This window comes from Phascolarctos cinereus, unplaced genomic scaffold, assembly GCF_003287225.1.
Source record: "Phascolarctos cinereus isolate Bilbo 61053 unplaced genomic scaffold, phaCin_HiC Scaffold_9;HRSCAF=440, whole genome shotgun sequence".
NCBI classification, from domain to species: Eukaryota; Metazoa; Chordata; class Mammalia; order Diprotodontia; family Phascolarctidae; genus Phascolarctos; species Phascolarctos cinereus.
The window spans coordinates 125,058,926-125,074,948 of NW_027556402.1; the positions used below are offsets into that span (position 1 = coordinate 125,058,926).

The 16,023-nt window shown below is 36.4% G+C and overlaps 1 pseudogene; it reads left to right on the plus strand.

Annotated features, from left to right (window-relative positions):
• The first annotated feature begins 3,270 nt into the window (after positions 1–3,270).
• On the plus strand, positions 3,271–4,057 carry LOC110201123 (large ribosomal subunit protein uL30 pseudogene; annotated as a pseudogene).
• The last annotated feature ends 11,966 nt before the right edge of the window (positions 4,058–16,023 follow it).

Consider the following 16,023-nt stretch of genomic DNA (forward strand, 5'->3'; position numbering starts at 1 on the left):
GGAAATAAATAACCCCATGACCCTAAAGCTTTAATTTTACTGAGAGAATAAATATAAAAACATAAAAAATTGGAGAGAGGACAAGTTAAGGTTATTACAAAAGATTTTACAAAGGAAAGAAAAAAAGGAAAGGAAAGGATAGAAACCAAAGGAAAAGGGAAAAGAAAGGAAAAGGGAAAGGAAAGGGAGGGAAATGAAGGGGAGGGGAGGGGAGGGGTGGGGAGCGGAGGGAAGGGAAGGGAAGGGAAAAAGTAGAGATTATTAGAAGAAGAGTGGTTAGGGTATATTCTGGGCATGGATAATAACATCTTCCAAGACAAAGATACAAGAGATAGAAGGTCAACTTCACAAAGCAATTAAAAGATTTGTTTGACAAGAATAAAGAATACATGAAAAGAACTATTACAAAATGTCTGGAAATACAGGTGGGAATCAGATTGTGAAATTCGAATACGAGGCTGAGGATTTGCATTTGATCCTAGAAGCAACCATGAGTCAATCAGCAAGTCAACAACATTTATTAATTGCTGGCTTTGGGCTTCTCCTTTAAGCCCTTTAGGTACAAAGAGAAACCAGACACAGTCTCTGCTGTCAAGAAGTTCACAGCTTACTTAGGGAGACAACACAGAAACAACATTTACCAATGATAAATACAGAATAGTATTTTAAGTAGTCTTAAAAGAAAGACACTAGCAGAAAGTAGGTGTCACAGCCAATAAAACTTGAGTTCAGATTTGGCCTCAGACACTTAATTACCTGTGTAGTACTGGTCAAGTCTTTTAACCTCTGAGGTTAAGAGTTAACTGAGAGGAGGTGGACCCAAGATAGCTGAGTAAAAGCAGGGACTCGCCTGAGCTCTCCCCCAGGAGAGCTAAATACCTTTAAAAAATGATTTCTTAACAAATTCTAGAGAAGCAGAATCCACATAAAGAAGCAGGGAAACAGATTTCCAAAAACAACTTGGACGGTAGCAAGAAAGGTCTGTTGCACAAGGCAGAAAGAGGAGCACAGTCCAGCTCATGCTCCACAAGCACAGATCCAGCCCTAGCAAACCTGAAGCAAGTGTTGGGGAAACTGAATCAATGGCAGCAGTGGTGGTTTCCAGACCTCTCAACCCAGAGATGTGAAAGACAGCTCAGAAGGTCACCAGGAAAGCTCTGTTACACCTGGGTGAAAGTGGAGCACAGTTCAGCACAGGCCTCACAGCAAACCTCACAGCCCTAGGCACAGCAAACCAAGAGCAGGTCTTGAGAACAACTGAATCAGCAGTGGCAGCAGTGGCAGCAACAACTGCTTCTGGAGGTCTCAGCATACAGATTATAAGTGGGTCAAACTGGTCACAAGGAGATTACAGGGATGTTTTTGCTAGCACTGAGGCAGGACTCTGTTGCTTTATCCATACTCTGATCCAGGTGGAAGTCCTGAGTGGCCGTCCCAGGGCAAGGAGGAGCACTAGCACACCAGAGCTTGCAGTCAGAGTAGAGGGGAAGCCTGCTCACAGTTCCAGGGCAGGAAAGAGTGCTTGTGGTTGCTCACAGACCAGAGCACAGGCCAGGAGAGTAGGAAACACCTCTCCTTAGATCATACCACCATAGAAGAACTGAAAACTTACAGGTTCCTAGAAGTATCCCCAAAAATAGCTGCACAAAACCCCTGAAGTTTGTCAGAGCACACCTACCACCCTGAAACTGGAGCCTCACTTTAACAAAGAGTTAAAATTCAACTAATATTCCAGGAAAATGAGAAAAGCAAAACAAAAACAGAAAAAAAAACCTGTGACTATTGAAAGTTACTATGGTGACAAGGAAGATAAAAACACATATCCAGAAAAAGATAACAAAGTCAAAGTTCCTACATCCAAAGCCTCCAAAAAAATATGAATTGGTTTCAGGCCATGGAAGAGCTCAAAAAGGTTTTTGAAATTCAAGTAAGACAGGTAGAGAAAAAAATGGGAAAATAAATGACAGTAATGTAAGAAAATGATGAAAAAACAAGTCAACAGCTTGGTAAACATGCACACACACACACACACACACACACACACACACACACACACACACACACATGCATACACACAAATACTGGAAGAAAATAACACCTTAAAAAGCAGACGGGGCCAAATGACAAAAGAGGTCCAGAAAGCCAATAAGGAGAATGCCTTAAAAAGGAGATTTGAAAAAATGGAAAAGGAGGTCCAAAATCTCACTAAAAAAAAATATTCCTTAAACATTAGAATGGAGCAAATATAATTTAATGACTTTATGAGAAATCAAGAAACAATAAAACAAAACCAAAAGAAGGAAAAAAATAGAAGACAATGTGAAATATCTCACTGGAAAAACAACAAACCTAGAAAATAGATCCAGGAATGATAATTTAAAAAATATTAGTGTATCTGAAAGCCATGATCAAAAATAGAGCCTAACCACCATCCTTCAAGAAATTATCAAGGAAAACTGCCCTGATTCTAGAACCAGAAGGTAAAATAGAAATTGAAAGAATCCACCAATCAGCTCCTGAAATAGATACTAAAATGAAAATTGCCTGGAATATTAAAGTCAAATTCCAGAATTCCCAAGTCAAAGGGAAAATATTGCAAGCTGCCAGAAAGAAATAATTCAAGCCACAGTCAGGACAACACAAGATTTAGCACCTTCTACATTAAAGGATTGGGAGTCTTGGAATATGATGTTCCACAGGGCAAAGGAGTTAGGATTACAACCAAGAATCACCTATCCAGCAAAACTGAGCATAATCCTTCAGGGCGAAAAAATAGTCATTCAATTAGATTGAGGACTTGATAAAAATGCCAGAGCTGAATACAAAATTTGACTTTCAAATACAAGGCTCAAGAGAAGCATAAAAAAGTAAACAGGAAAGAGAAATCATAAGGAATTTAATAAGTTTAAACCATTTACATTCCTATGTGGGATGATGATACTTGTGATTTCTCATTATTAGGGTAGTTAGAAGGAGTACATATAGACAGAGGACAGAGGTTTGAGATGAATATGAAGGGATGATACCTAAAAAATAAAATTAAAGGATGAGAGAGAGGAATGTACTGGGGAAAAGGGAAAGGGAGGGGTAGAATGGGGTAAATTATCTCACATAAAAGAGACAAGAAAAAGCTTTTGCAGTATAGGGGAAGAGGGGGGAGGTGAGAAGTAAGTAAACCTTACTCTCATCAGAATTGGCTCAAAGAGGAAATAATATATACACTTAATTGGGTATAGAAATCTATCTTACTGGTACTTCCTCTTTTTTCCATCTGGAATCATGGTGGGCATGGAAGAAAAGAAGAAGCTACCATCCATTCCAGAATACCTTCTGAAACAGTGAAAGGCTTTTGCAATACAGAAGGCCAAATGCCTGGAGAAGAAGATGGCTATAAAAAGCTCTGTAAAATGTGGAGGAAAGTTCTCTACAAAAAAGCTAAAGCCTACCATAAGGAGTACAGACAGATGTATAGAAACGAAATCTGGCTGGCTAGAATGGCACACGAAGCTGGACTACTACATACCTACTGAACCCAAGTTAGCTTTTGTGATCAGAATTAGAGGTATCAGTGGTGTTAGCCCAAAGGTCTGAAAAGCATTGCAGCCTCTTCATCTTCACCAAATCTTCAATGTCACTTTTGTTAAGCTTAGCAAGGCTTCAACCAATATGCTGAGGACTGTGGAACCATACATTCAATGGGGTTACCCAAACCTGAAGTCTGTGAATGACTTGATTTACAAACATAATTATGGAAAGATCAAGAAACAGATAATTGCCCTGATGGATAATGCCCTTACTGCAAAATCTCTTGGTAAATATGGAATTATCTGCATGGAGGACTTGATCCATGATATCTACACTATCGGCAAGCACTTCAAAGCTGCCAACAACTTCCTCTGGCCCTTCAGATTATCTTCTCTGTGAGGCAAAATAAAGAAAAAAGACTACACATTTTGTGGAAGGTGGAGATGCTGGTGACAGGGAAGAGCAGATCCACAGGATTATTAGAAGAATGAACCCAAGTCTCTGCCATGATTATTTTTCTAATGGTCTGTAAATAAAAATGCTTGTAATAAAATTGAAAAAAAAAAAAAAGAAATCTGTCTTACCCTACAGGAACATAGGAGTGGAGGGGAGAAGAGAAGGAAGGGAGTGATAAAAAGGAGGGCAGATTGTGGGAAAAGGTAGTCAGAAGCAAAACGCTTTTGAGTAAGGACAGGGTGAAAGGAGAGAGAAAATAGAATAAACTGGCGGGTATAGGATGGAGGGAAATACAATTAGCAATAGTAATTGTGAAAAAAAATTTTGAAGCAAGTTTCTCTGATAAAGGCCTCATTTCTTAATCATATAGAGAACTGGGTCAACTTTACTAAAATAAGAGTCAGGGCAGCTGGGTGGTACAGTGAAAAGAGTTCCAGCTTTGGCGTCAGGAGGACCTGAGTTCAAATTCAGCCTCAGACACTTGACCTTTACTAGCTGTGTGACCCTGGACAAGTCACTTAACCCCAATTGCCTCACCAAAAACAAACAAACAAACAAACAAATAAATAAATAAATAAATAAATAAATGAATGAATGAACGAATAAATAAATAAATAAATAAGTGGATGAATGAATGAATGAATGAATAAATAGATAGATAGATAAATGAATGAATGAATGAATGAATACAGAAAGTGATTAATTAATTAATAAGAATAGAGCCATTCTCCAACTGTTAAATAATCAAAAGATGTAAACAGTTTCCAGATGAAGTAATCAAAGCTATCTAAAGCCATATGAAAAAATGTTCGCACTATTGATTTGAGAAATGCAAATTAAAACAATTTTGAAGTACTATCTCATACCTATTATATTGATTAATAGGAAAGAAAAGGTAAATGATAAATGATTGAAGGGGTGTGGGGAAAATGAGACTGTAATGTACTGTTGGTGGAGTTGTAAACTATTTCAACCATTCTGTAGAGCAATTTAGTACTATGTCCAATACCACTGCTAGGTCCCAAAAAGGAAAAGGATTTACATTTACAAAAATATGTATAGCAGGTCTTTTCTTGGGGGTAAGAATTAGAAGTTGAGGGGATGCCCATCAATTGTGGAACAGCTGAACAAGTTGTGGATGTGATTATGATGGAATACTACAAAGTGATGAACAAGATGCTCTAAGAAAAACCTAGAAAGACTTGTATGGGCGGATTCAAAGTGAAATATACTATGTACAAAATAACAGCAAGGTGATAACATGATCAGATGTGAATGACTTGGCTTTTCTCAGCAATACAGTGATCTAAGACAGGTCTGAAGGATTTATGATGAAAAATGTGATCCATCCCCAGAGAAAGAATTGATGATAGCTGAATGCAGATGTGATACTTTTTTTCTTTCTTTATTTTTCTTGAGTTTTTATTTCTTGTTTATGTTTTATTTCACAGCATGACTTTTATGAATATGTTTTGCATAAGTACACATGTATAACCTATATTGAATTGCTTGTCTTCTGAATGGGGAGAGGGGGATGCTGTGTGGGGAGTGAGGAAGGGAGGCAATTCAGAACTCAGAGTATTAAAAATGATTGTTAATTTTTTTTTTAATATGTAACTGGGGGGGAAATAAAATACTAAATGACAGCTTTAAAAAGTTATCTGAGATAAACAGTTTCCTCATCTGTAAAATAGAGGCAACAATAGCACTTACCTCCCAGACTTGTTAGGAAATATTTATGGAGCTCAGTGCCTGGCACACAGTAGGTGCTATATCAATGATAGCTATTATCATTATTATTAAGACACTAGCAATGGAGATCTAGTATCCTGTGCAAGAAATGCTAAAAAAAAGGCCAGAGAAATGGCCCTTTCACTAGAGTACATGGTAGTAAAATATGAGACTAGAAAATCACAAGGCTAGGTTATGAAAGTGCTTTAAGAGCCAAATATAAGATTTTCTATTTGATCCTGGGGGTAATAGAATCTCCATTTTAAGGAAGACACCCAGACCAGGCATGTCTTCATTTCTCACCAGGATGCATTTCTGACTTTGAAGAATATCTCTACCATGACAAAAAAGCTTCCTCATTCTAGAAGGTCATCCCAATCCTGGATTCATCATGCAGGAAGGATCCTCCACTCCTGTTGCTTCTTCTAGAGAAGCAGCCTCCTCCCCTGATTAGCTGTTTTCTCATAGTACCTCCATTTTAAGGACATCCAGGCCAGCTATGTTATTATTCCTTTCCAGGATGCTTTTGACTCTCTGGACTTTGACTCTCCCCCTCATCCCCTCCAATTTCTTTTTTGTTTTGTGGGTTGTCTTCTTCCATTAGAATGTAAGCTCCCTGAGGGAAGGGATTGCTTCTCTTTCTACTTATATCTGTATTCTTGTCTATTAGTACAGGACCTAGACTATAGTAAGTACTCAATAAATGTTTTTGATTTGATTTCAAAGGAATCACTTGACAAAAAAAAAACAGTGGGGTTTATTCAATTTAGTGGAGGGGTGGTCACACAGTTATACATGTGCTTTAGTATGATTATTTCTTGCAACTGATTGAAAGATGGACTAGAATGGAAAGAGACTAAAGGTAGAAAGAATAGCTAGCCAACTATTACAGTAGCTTAGGGACAGGGTGATAAAAGCCTGTGCCATGGTGAGTGTTATCAAAGTAGAAAGGACAAGATTGAATTGGAGTGAATGCAAGAAAAGAGTTGAGAATGACACCAATGAGGATGGTAGTGCCACAAACAGTAATGGAGAAAGAAAATTCAAAAGAAAGGATAATTAAGGAAGAAAAATGAATTCTGTCTTGAATATGTTGAATTTGATATTCCTATAGGATATGCACTTTAAGATCTCCAAATGTCAGTTGCTGGTGCAAGATAGAAGTTCAGTGGAGAGGAAAGTGGTGGATAAATAGAAATGGGAATCCCTGTATGGAGCAGGAACTTAAGAGTGTACTGATAGAAAATGATCACCAGTATCTGGATTGGTGATAAATTTGAAGAGTATCAGCCTCAGAGGGGTAATAATTGATGAATGATAGTGATAAAGAGATAATCAGGAAAGGAAGAAAGGAGTATTATGACTCCCCCACTTGTCCAGTGAGGGAAGGGTAAGAGACAACATGCAACCAGTATTTGAAAGGGTGGTCAGGGATGAAGGGGTCATCAGAAGGGAGCTAAGGCTCAGTGAGACCTAAAAAAAAGACCAGTAAAAAATTGAAAGCCAATTTATTAATTTTTAAGCAGGCCTACCAGACAGTAGAAGAAATGGGTAAGACATTTGGCAGATAGCATTGATGGGTGCAGAAATGAGGGAGACAGCAGTTGAGGATGGGGAATAATGTTTGTACTCCAGCTATGCAGCAAATAGAATCACTGGACTGAGAAGAATTTGATAGGTTAGGTATATGATAACCACCGAGTCTCACTGGGGAGAATCCAGGCAGAGTATCATGGTAGGAAAGAAGTCAGCTGAAGGAGACAAATAATTGGAATGTTTAATGCCCTTTGTTGAGTTCCATCCTAATACCATTTTGTTATATGGTGTCCTATGAGGCTGAGGTGGCTGTCTCACAATAGGCCAGAGAAGAGGAAGGAATGGCTTGCAGGAGTCTATTTAGAAAGCAAGAGCTAGTAGTTCAACATAGTTAAGTTTTAGAAAAAGCCTCTAAAACACTGGAAAAGTTTCTGGAATTAGGAGACCAGAGGTGATTGGCCTTGATCCAGGTTAAGGAGGGTTGCCTAGGAAAGTCATAGAGCAAATAGAGTGAAGATTTTTGAGTAGTTAAGTAACATGATTTAAGCCTTAAAAATGATTATTAATTTGGTAGCTGTGTTAATATTGGATTAACAACTGAAACCTGGTTGGTTTGTGGACCTAATCTATTGTGATGGCTATGTGTGTGAAAAGAAGACAAAGGATATGAGAAATGTTATGACGTTTGACTTTTCAAATTTGAGAAGTGATTGCATATAAAATGATAAGAGTCCAGGATAACTGGATAATATATTCCTTGATAACAACATGGTGCTTCTCGAATGAATAAAAAACAATCCACACTGATATAGCAATAACAACTGGCATTTGTAAAGAACTTTGAAATTTGAAAAATGTTCCAAAATATATTATCCCATTTGAGTCTCACAAAAACCCTGGGAGGTAGGTACAACAGTTATTATTATCACCATTTCACAGATTAGACAATTGAGACTCAAAAAGGTTATGTGACTTAGTCATTGTTACATAGTGAATATGAAAGTATTTAAAGCAGTATTTGAACTCAAGACTTCCTGACTCCAAACCCAGCATACAGAGTATGAGGCATGTAAAACTTGAGGAAGGACAGGGTGAGGGCTACAAGGGAAAGGTGAGATAGCACAACAATCACTGTATTTTTAGAAGAGGAGATAAAAAGAAGTCATGTAGTGAACATATAAGAATTATGAGAAGTCAATAACAAAGTGTTATCAAGTTGCTTGGGGAAAGTGGTGCTCCAGTGTAAATATTTGAGATAATGAATCGAGAATCCTTGAATCCTGAGGGCTTCCTGTAATCCACTGGATATAAATTATGCTGCACTCCTACAGACACTTGGAGCTGGATTCCTGTGGTGTTTGAAGAATTGATCCGTTCACACTTTGCATTTATCCAGACCCTTCAGCCAGAAAATGTTCAGGAGTGGGGAGGCTAGAGGAAGGCATATTCGACATAAGAATAGCCCATGGACTGTGGAATTCTGAACCTGCAGATTGGACCACTTTTAACAACAGAGCCTGTATCCTGATTCCTGCTGTGACTGGTTTTTGGACATGTGTAATTGCTTTCCTCATTTGTAGAATATCCTTTACAAAAACAGCCTGACACTGATCCCTGTTCCCTTTTGAACAGACATTCAATTATGTCTCAGGCTATATTAAAATCCTGCTGTTTGATTTTCCAACATTCTCTGAATCACCCCAGAGTAATTCAGCCATGGTACCTTCCTATAGTCTACTACTACATCATGATACTCCTGTTCATGGCTGATGTAGTTGCTAAAAGATCTGTGTCTTCTGTAAAAAATGTAATGTTCTGCTCTCATATAGTAATAGATACATGTAGAACTGTAGTTGTGTCACAACATTGTCAGTCTTGTAACATGTATTTAGTAATTGTCCTAGTGGTAATATGAGCACAACCCTGCCATTTTCCCTTTGAAATTTAGTTCCTTACACTTTCTTTTCATTGGTTTCCTGAATTCAGAGTTAATTGGGTGTTTTGCCTTGTCATAACATCGGCCTTATTTTTCATTAAAGCTTTTCCCCCTTTGTAAGAAGAGTCAAACAAGACATTCCTGAAATATTTGATGGCTTTATTAATTTAAATAGCATAGGACCAGGATTTTAAACTTTAAAATTAAAAACATGTTTTTATTTATTTATTGATATTCTAACCCACAGGATAAGGGCTTGTATGCTCAAAGTCTAGGTGTAACAGCTCACCAAGAGTTCACAGAGGAGTGGAAAAGTGTGATTGTTGCTGAAAGGAAGTATCAAAGAGAATTTTCTCCCTTATGTGTCATTGCTTTACTCCATAGAGTTGGAAAATAATTTTTTTCTATTTCTTTTCTTGTTGCTGCAGTTTGCTCTGAATGGCCAATGACTGGTTACATAATCAACACAGAGAATGACCTGGGCCCAGAATTGAATAGAAGAAAAGAAGGTTGGTTTGCCTTTGGAAAATTATGAAGTAGTTTTAATAACCTGAATTATTTATCTGCATCAAAACACCATCTATTTAATATTGACATTCTTCCACCAGTGGTACAGAGTTAAAAGCACCACATGTTAGTAACTCTGAAGAGTTATAGTTAAAAATCATCCAAACAACAAAATAGAGTGTGAGTAGGCTATCAAAAATGAATAAAAATCATGTGTGTATTGTTTTATCAGTGATCACTATGACCAGAATGGACAGATGACTAACAAGGGACAGTCATACAACAGGAGTGGGAGGTAACAAATGGACATCCTAGATGTTCCTTTACTATACATAGGATGGCAAGAGCACTAGAAGAAGGTATAAGAACAATCAGTGAATCTCCTCATTGAAGGGAGGACATTAGCAGGGACAAGAATTCATGAATGAATCACAATCTGAATAATTAGGGACACCTCCATCAATATGATAATTGATCTATCAAAATATTGCTATACCATATTATTTGTCAAACTGTCTCTTTTATTCTCATAATTTTGTAACTTTCAGGGATCCACTCAATGTATATAGATTTTATTTTGATAAAGCTTTTGAAGAGATGGAAAAAGAGGCATAAGTTTCAGTAGTTAGTATATTCTCAGGTTAACTTTTTTGACAATAATATCAGATAATCTTTCCACACCTTTAGTATTCTCCCCTCTTTCAGCTATCTGAGCTCTATAAAGAAGACAGAAAAAAAGTCATCTTAGAATATTTGAATGCAGAATCACTTGAAATGAAATTCAGCTTTTTAAAAACTGAACTAGTTTAAAAAACAAAGAAATGGACAACTGCAGCAAATTTCTATTGAATACTAATGCTTATAACAGGGCAGTTTGAGTAATTTCTTTGAAGAACAGAGCTATGTAATTAACTGTATTTCCAAGTTGTCATAACAAAATCTATTTCATCAGCTAGGCTATGTACTTGAAGAGTTACTCAGAGTAACCATAGCAATTAAATCTTTAGGTTATTGTGTTTAAGTTTATCAAAACAAGCTTAGTGTAGATAGAAGGAATTTAGTATGTTGATGTCTTCTTATCCTTTGAAGGGATCACATATTTATGAGATGATTCAGAAAGGAATCCCACAATTTAAAATATATAGAACCATAGAATGATGGTCCAGAGAAGAACAACCAAGTGATCAAAGGCAAGGCAACAAAATGAAAGATTTTGGCAAGAAGATTTGGGATTATGTAGCCTACAGAATTACATATTCACAGTATCTCAAATACGGAAGAAATTGAAGATGCAATCTAGTCCAACCTGAATAAGAATTTCCTCACCAACACACCAAACATATAATCATCTAGCCTCTCCTTGAAGAAATTAAGCCAAAAAGAACTTACTGCTTTCTTAGATGACCTATTCTACTTTAGGAAAGATCTTATTTTTAGTAAGTATTGTTATGTTTGATTTGCTACTTACATAGAGTCCAACTCTAATCAACTATAACCTTTACCCATTGAAGTTCAGGCCATTTGAGATTCTTTCCAACTCTTGACTCATAAACATTTCTGTGATCTTCACTCAATTCAGTTCTTCCAACAAGTAGCACCAACTACAGCCCTCAAAAAGGTGAAAACATTTTTCATGGCGACTCTGTCTTTTTTTTTTTTGAATCATTTTAGCCACCACAGATAGAAAGTCAATGAGTCAGTCAATAAACATGTAATAAATGATTCCTATATACCAGGGAGTTTCTTAAGTTCTAGAGATACTTCTGTCTCCCACCAAAAAAAAAAAAAGTCAAAAAGATAGTCTCTGTTCTCAAGGATCTCACAATCTACATATTACAAACAATTATATACAATCTATATACAGAACAACTTGGAAATGAAAGAAAAAAGATACTAGAATTAAGAGAGATTGGGAAAGGTTTTCTCTAGAAAGTGGTGGGATTTAAGCCGAGATGTGAAGTACATGAGAGAAACCAGGAAATAAAGTTTAGGAGAGAGAACATTCCATTCATGAGGGACAACAAGAAAACATGCCCAGAGACAAGAGAAAGAATGTCTTTTATAAGTACAACTCTAGATGTTTCACTGTCTTACAGGATACTCACTTCTTCCTATTTCAAAAGTTGCTCTAGAAAAGCAATTCCCAATTAAGGACCTGTTTATTGAGGCTATTGGTCTATTTCTGGGCCCTGGCTTCCTAAAGACTTGTTCCAAATAGGGCAGAGAAAAGATCACAGACACAGAGCTGGAAAGTCCTTAGCAGTCATGCAATCCATCACCCTCATTTTACAGATGAGGAAATAGAGATGCAGAGACATAAAGGAAGGAATGAAACAAGCATTTATTAAGTGTCTACTATGTGTCAGGCAATAAGAAGCACTTTACAAATATCTCATTTTAACTTCACAACAACCCTATGAGGCAGTTATTACCTCCATTTCACAGTTGAGGAAACTGAGTCAGAGAGAGGTTAAGTGCTTTGTTCAAGATCACAACTCATACTATATGCCTGAGGCTAGATTTGAACTCACATCTTCCTGACTCCAGACTCAGAGCTCTGTCCACTGATCCACCTAGCTGCCTCTAGGTAAAGTGACTTGTGGCATAGTTGCAAGATTAAAGAATTCCAAATCTCAACATTACAATACAGTTTCATTGCATAGGCAGAATATTCAGAAACAGAACCAGATCAAATATATTCACTACAACCACTCTTTGAAATAAACCCATTTTTGTGGTACCACAAAATTAATATTTTTTTGAATCACAGAGTAGTGGATTCCAGACAGAACAGCCATAGCAGTGCTTTTGCTACCATCTTTCCAAAAGAGAAGAAGTTAAAAGAAGATGGGAAATGTAAAGATGTAAAGGGAATAAGGAAAAAAGGAGGCATTAAACTCCTACAGGACTGAAAAAAAGTGTGATTTTAAAAAATGGTTTTCATTGCATTTTCACTTGAGATAAAGAAATTCTAAAATAAGAAGATGAACTAATAAGAAAGGGCACACATTCCAGACTTGATTTGAGGAAGGGAAAGGAAGAGAAAAACTCAACTAAGCTTATGGAAATTTGTTTCAATGAAACCTATAAGACAACTTAACACATTCTACTGATAACTGTTCCAAGAGAAGAAAGGGAAGTATGCTGTTATGTATGAGGAAGGTTGTCAAAAACTTTTTTTTAATAGCGATTAAATCTACCCACAAAAAGGGGGTAATGTGTATATGTGCTTTGATAGATTTGTGTTCTTAAGACTGTATATTAGAAGTGAACATAGATTACATTATTCTCCTTAAAACCATTGTCAGTCACTTTGGTGAACATCTTTTAAGAAGGACTTTAATCATTTGGTATTTTGGTATAGCATGTTGATAACTCAGAATTTTACATAGGATCATGGCCCCTGAAATTATATAAAGTATGTATGACAAGGTATTCCAAGTTCCAGCAAACTCTGTAGAGTATGATTATATATACACCTAACTTATTCCTCAAATAATGTAAATATTTAATATAATTAATGTAATGTAATATTAATGTAAACACTTAATATCCTCTTCCATTTAAGCCTTTTAATATTTCTTAGAACTGTTAGAAAATAAACTAATCCAGTCTTATACAAAAGGAGAGAGGAGACTAATGATAATATTGGAATAATTGATTTCCCAGTTATGGAGTAAAGGAATGTGAACTGTATATTTCTTTGAGTGTCAAGATACATTTAATACAATACTCTATGTTATTTTAAAAATAAGTGCATTGTGATTTTTAATACAAACATTTTATTGACTCTGAATTAAAGGAAATTTTAATATCTGGAAATTGACCTTTTATGGAAGTTTAAAGTTGCAAAATATTGCTTTATCTTTCTTACCTTAAATTAATTTCTCTTCATTTTTGTATGCAGTACATGCTCTGAAAGTTACCGGGCCATTCCCACTACACCTGACATTTTGGGAACCCAAACAGAAATTTCTGTGTGCCTGCAGGGGTATCTGGTGTCTTCCAGGTACTATAGATCATAATTCCCAACTTGTGTGCTCCCCCCACTCTGATTTTCAAATTATCAATCGATAATAATTAGTCACCCAGGCTTGATTAGCCTTTGAAAAGGTTATTTACTAAGGTGTCATAGTAAGAACAGTTGGTACAAAACATCCCCCCCCCCCGCCAAAGTCTGTGACACATTCTTCTACAAGGACAGAGTCCAGGGGAAGTGGGTTCAAAGAAGCTGCCCATGTCATCACTGCCCTTAGTTATTCCAGGGTCACTGAAAAGTTCACAAGATCCTCCTGTGGCCAAGGTGGAGTTAAAGAAGAGAATACGGTCTAGGCTGAGGCTCGACTCTTCACGTTCCCACCAACTGACTCTTTCTCAGAATTTTGGCTGGAAGGCTTTCACCATTCATGTCAGATTCTCAGGTTCTAAATACCAAACTAGCTTCCTGGTTCCACACAAGCCTAACAAGCTCCTTATACATTCTAAGTAGATTTCTTGCCAAAGCCAATTCATATTTCTAATTGATTGTTATGTTATTACATGATAAAGATATCAGAGCATAACATCTTGGCACTTTAAGTGGGGTAGAGTAATTAACTGATTGGCTAATTCAACCCCCACCCATACATACATTCATATACATGTGTGTGTGCATATATATATATATATATATGTAAGCATGTATTCATGTGTATGCGTGTGGATGTAAATGGTTCCTCTACATTACACAACATAGCCATACACATGTGTGTGCATACATGTATATGCACAATATGCATGCGCACATATGTGTGTGCACAAATGTACATGCATATATGTACATGTATGTTGAAATATTGTCTGTGTATAGGGTTCTGGAAAACATCCTCAATAGCCCTGATCATGTGACTTTTTTGTAATACAAATCTTATATTCTGCTATACTCCTATATTCCTTTTTTGGACCTCCGAATCACAGCTTCACAATTTCTAAGTGATCTCAGAGATCATCTAATGATCTAATGCCACCCAGTATTGCCTCTTGCAGGTTTGTTAACAAGTGGTTACCTAATCTCCTCTCAAAAACCTCTGATAAAAAGGAATCCTTGTTTGGTTACAATCAACCAGAGGTTTTTGAGAGATTAGGTAACCACTTGTTAACAACTTCTACTTTTTGTTCCTAAGGTTGTCTTTTAGAATAAAAAAGAACAAATTGAATCTCTTTTCATAAATGTCAGACCCATATGTACTAAAACATTGTTATCACATGCCTACAGCAAGATTCTCTAGGTTAAGCATCCTCAGTTCAATCCCATCATAAGGCATGCTTATCAGACCTTTCATGATGCATATTAGCCTTCTCTGGAAACTCAGGTTTGTCAATATCCTTCCTAAAATATGAGGTGAGAACGGAATCCAAAATTACATAAATCAACAGAGCAGGTAATTTTGAAATGGAACTATGTCAATCCATAAACATTTATTAAACATCTACTATGTGCCAAGCACTGTGCCAAGGGCTTGGAATACCAAAAGAGGAAAAAGATAAACTCTGCCCTCAAGAAGCTCACAGTTTAAAGAAATCATTTCCTTCATCTAGGATGTTAAATTCTCCTAATGTAGTATAGGATAACATCAGCCTTTTTTTGGCTACCATGCCACACTATTAAGTTATTTTAAGACTTCAGTACACTAAAACCCCTTACCTTTTTTTTTCCTCCACAAAGTGATTGCCATATTTAATATTATATTTAGTCACATATTATCCCTTTATTTCAGTCTTGTAAAAATCAATCAGTGTTTGATTCTTGTCCTTTTTAATATATGTAAGCACTACAGAGTATGGTGGGTGAAAAAATAGAAGCAAATTAAATGCTTTTCTTACTTAATTCCAAATTGTTAACCAGAACAATGGACACTTCAATGTTGTAATCACAGTGTGTTAATAATTCTATCTTTCTGCAGCCATCTCTACATTGACTCTTTGCCTTTTGCTCCTCTTTCCCAATTCCAGCATGTGAGGTGAAAATTAAGTTTCTTAGTTTGTATTTCCCTTACTATGAATGATCAAATATATGTTTTCATATATTAAAAGCTTGTGCTTTTAATTTTTTTCTTCTGAAAGTAGTTGTTCATATCCTTCAAACACTTATCTCTTGGGAATTGGTATTTGAATTCCCATCCAACTATTCTGTCCAGCTATGAATTAAGCTAAATGATAAATAAGAATGTTTTAATATCTCCTCTTTCTTCTTTAGTTTCAGTTTTCTGTTAACCATATTCCTTCTTCCTTTCCCATAGTAGTAAGACTATTCTCCCAAGCAAAGAAATAGAAACAAAATCAGAATAGAATAT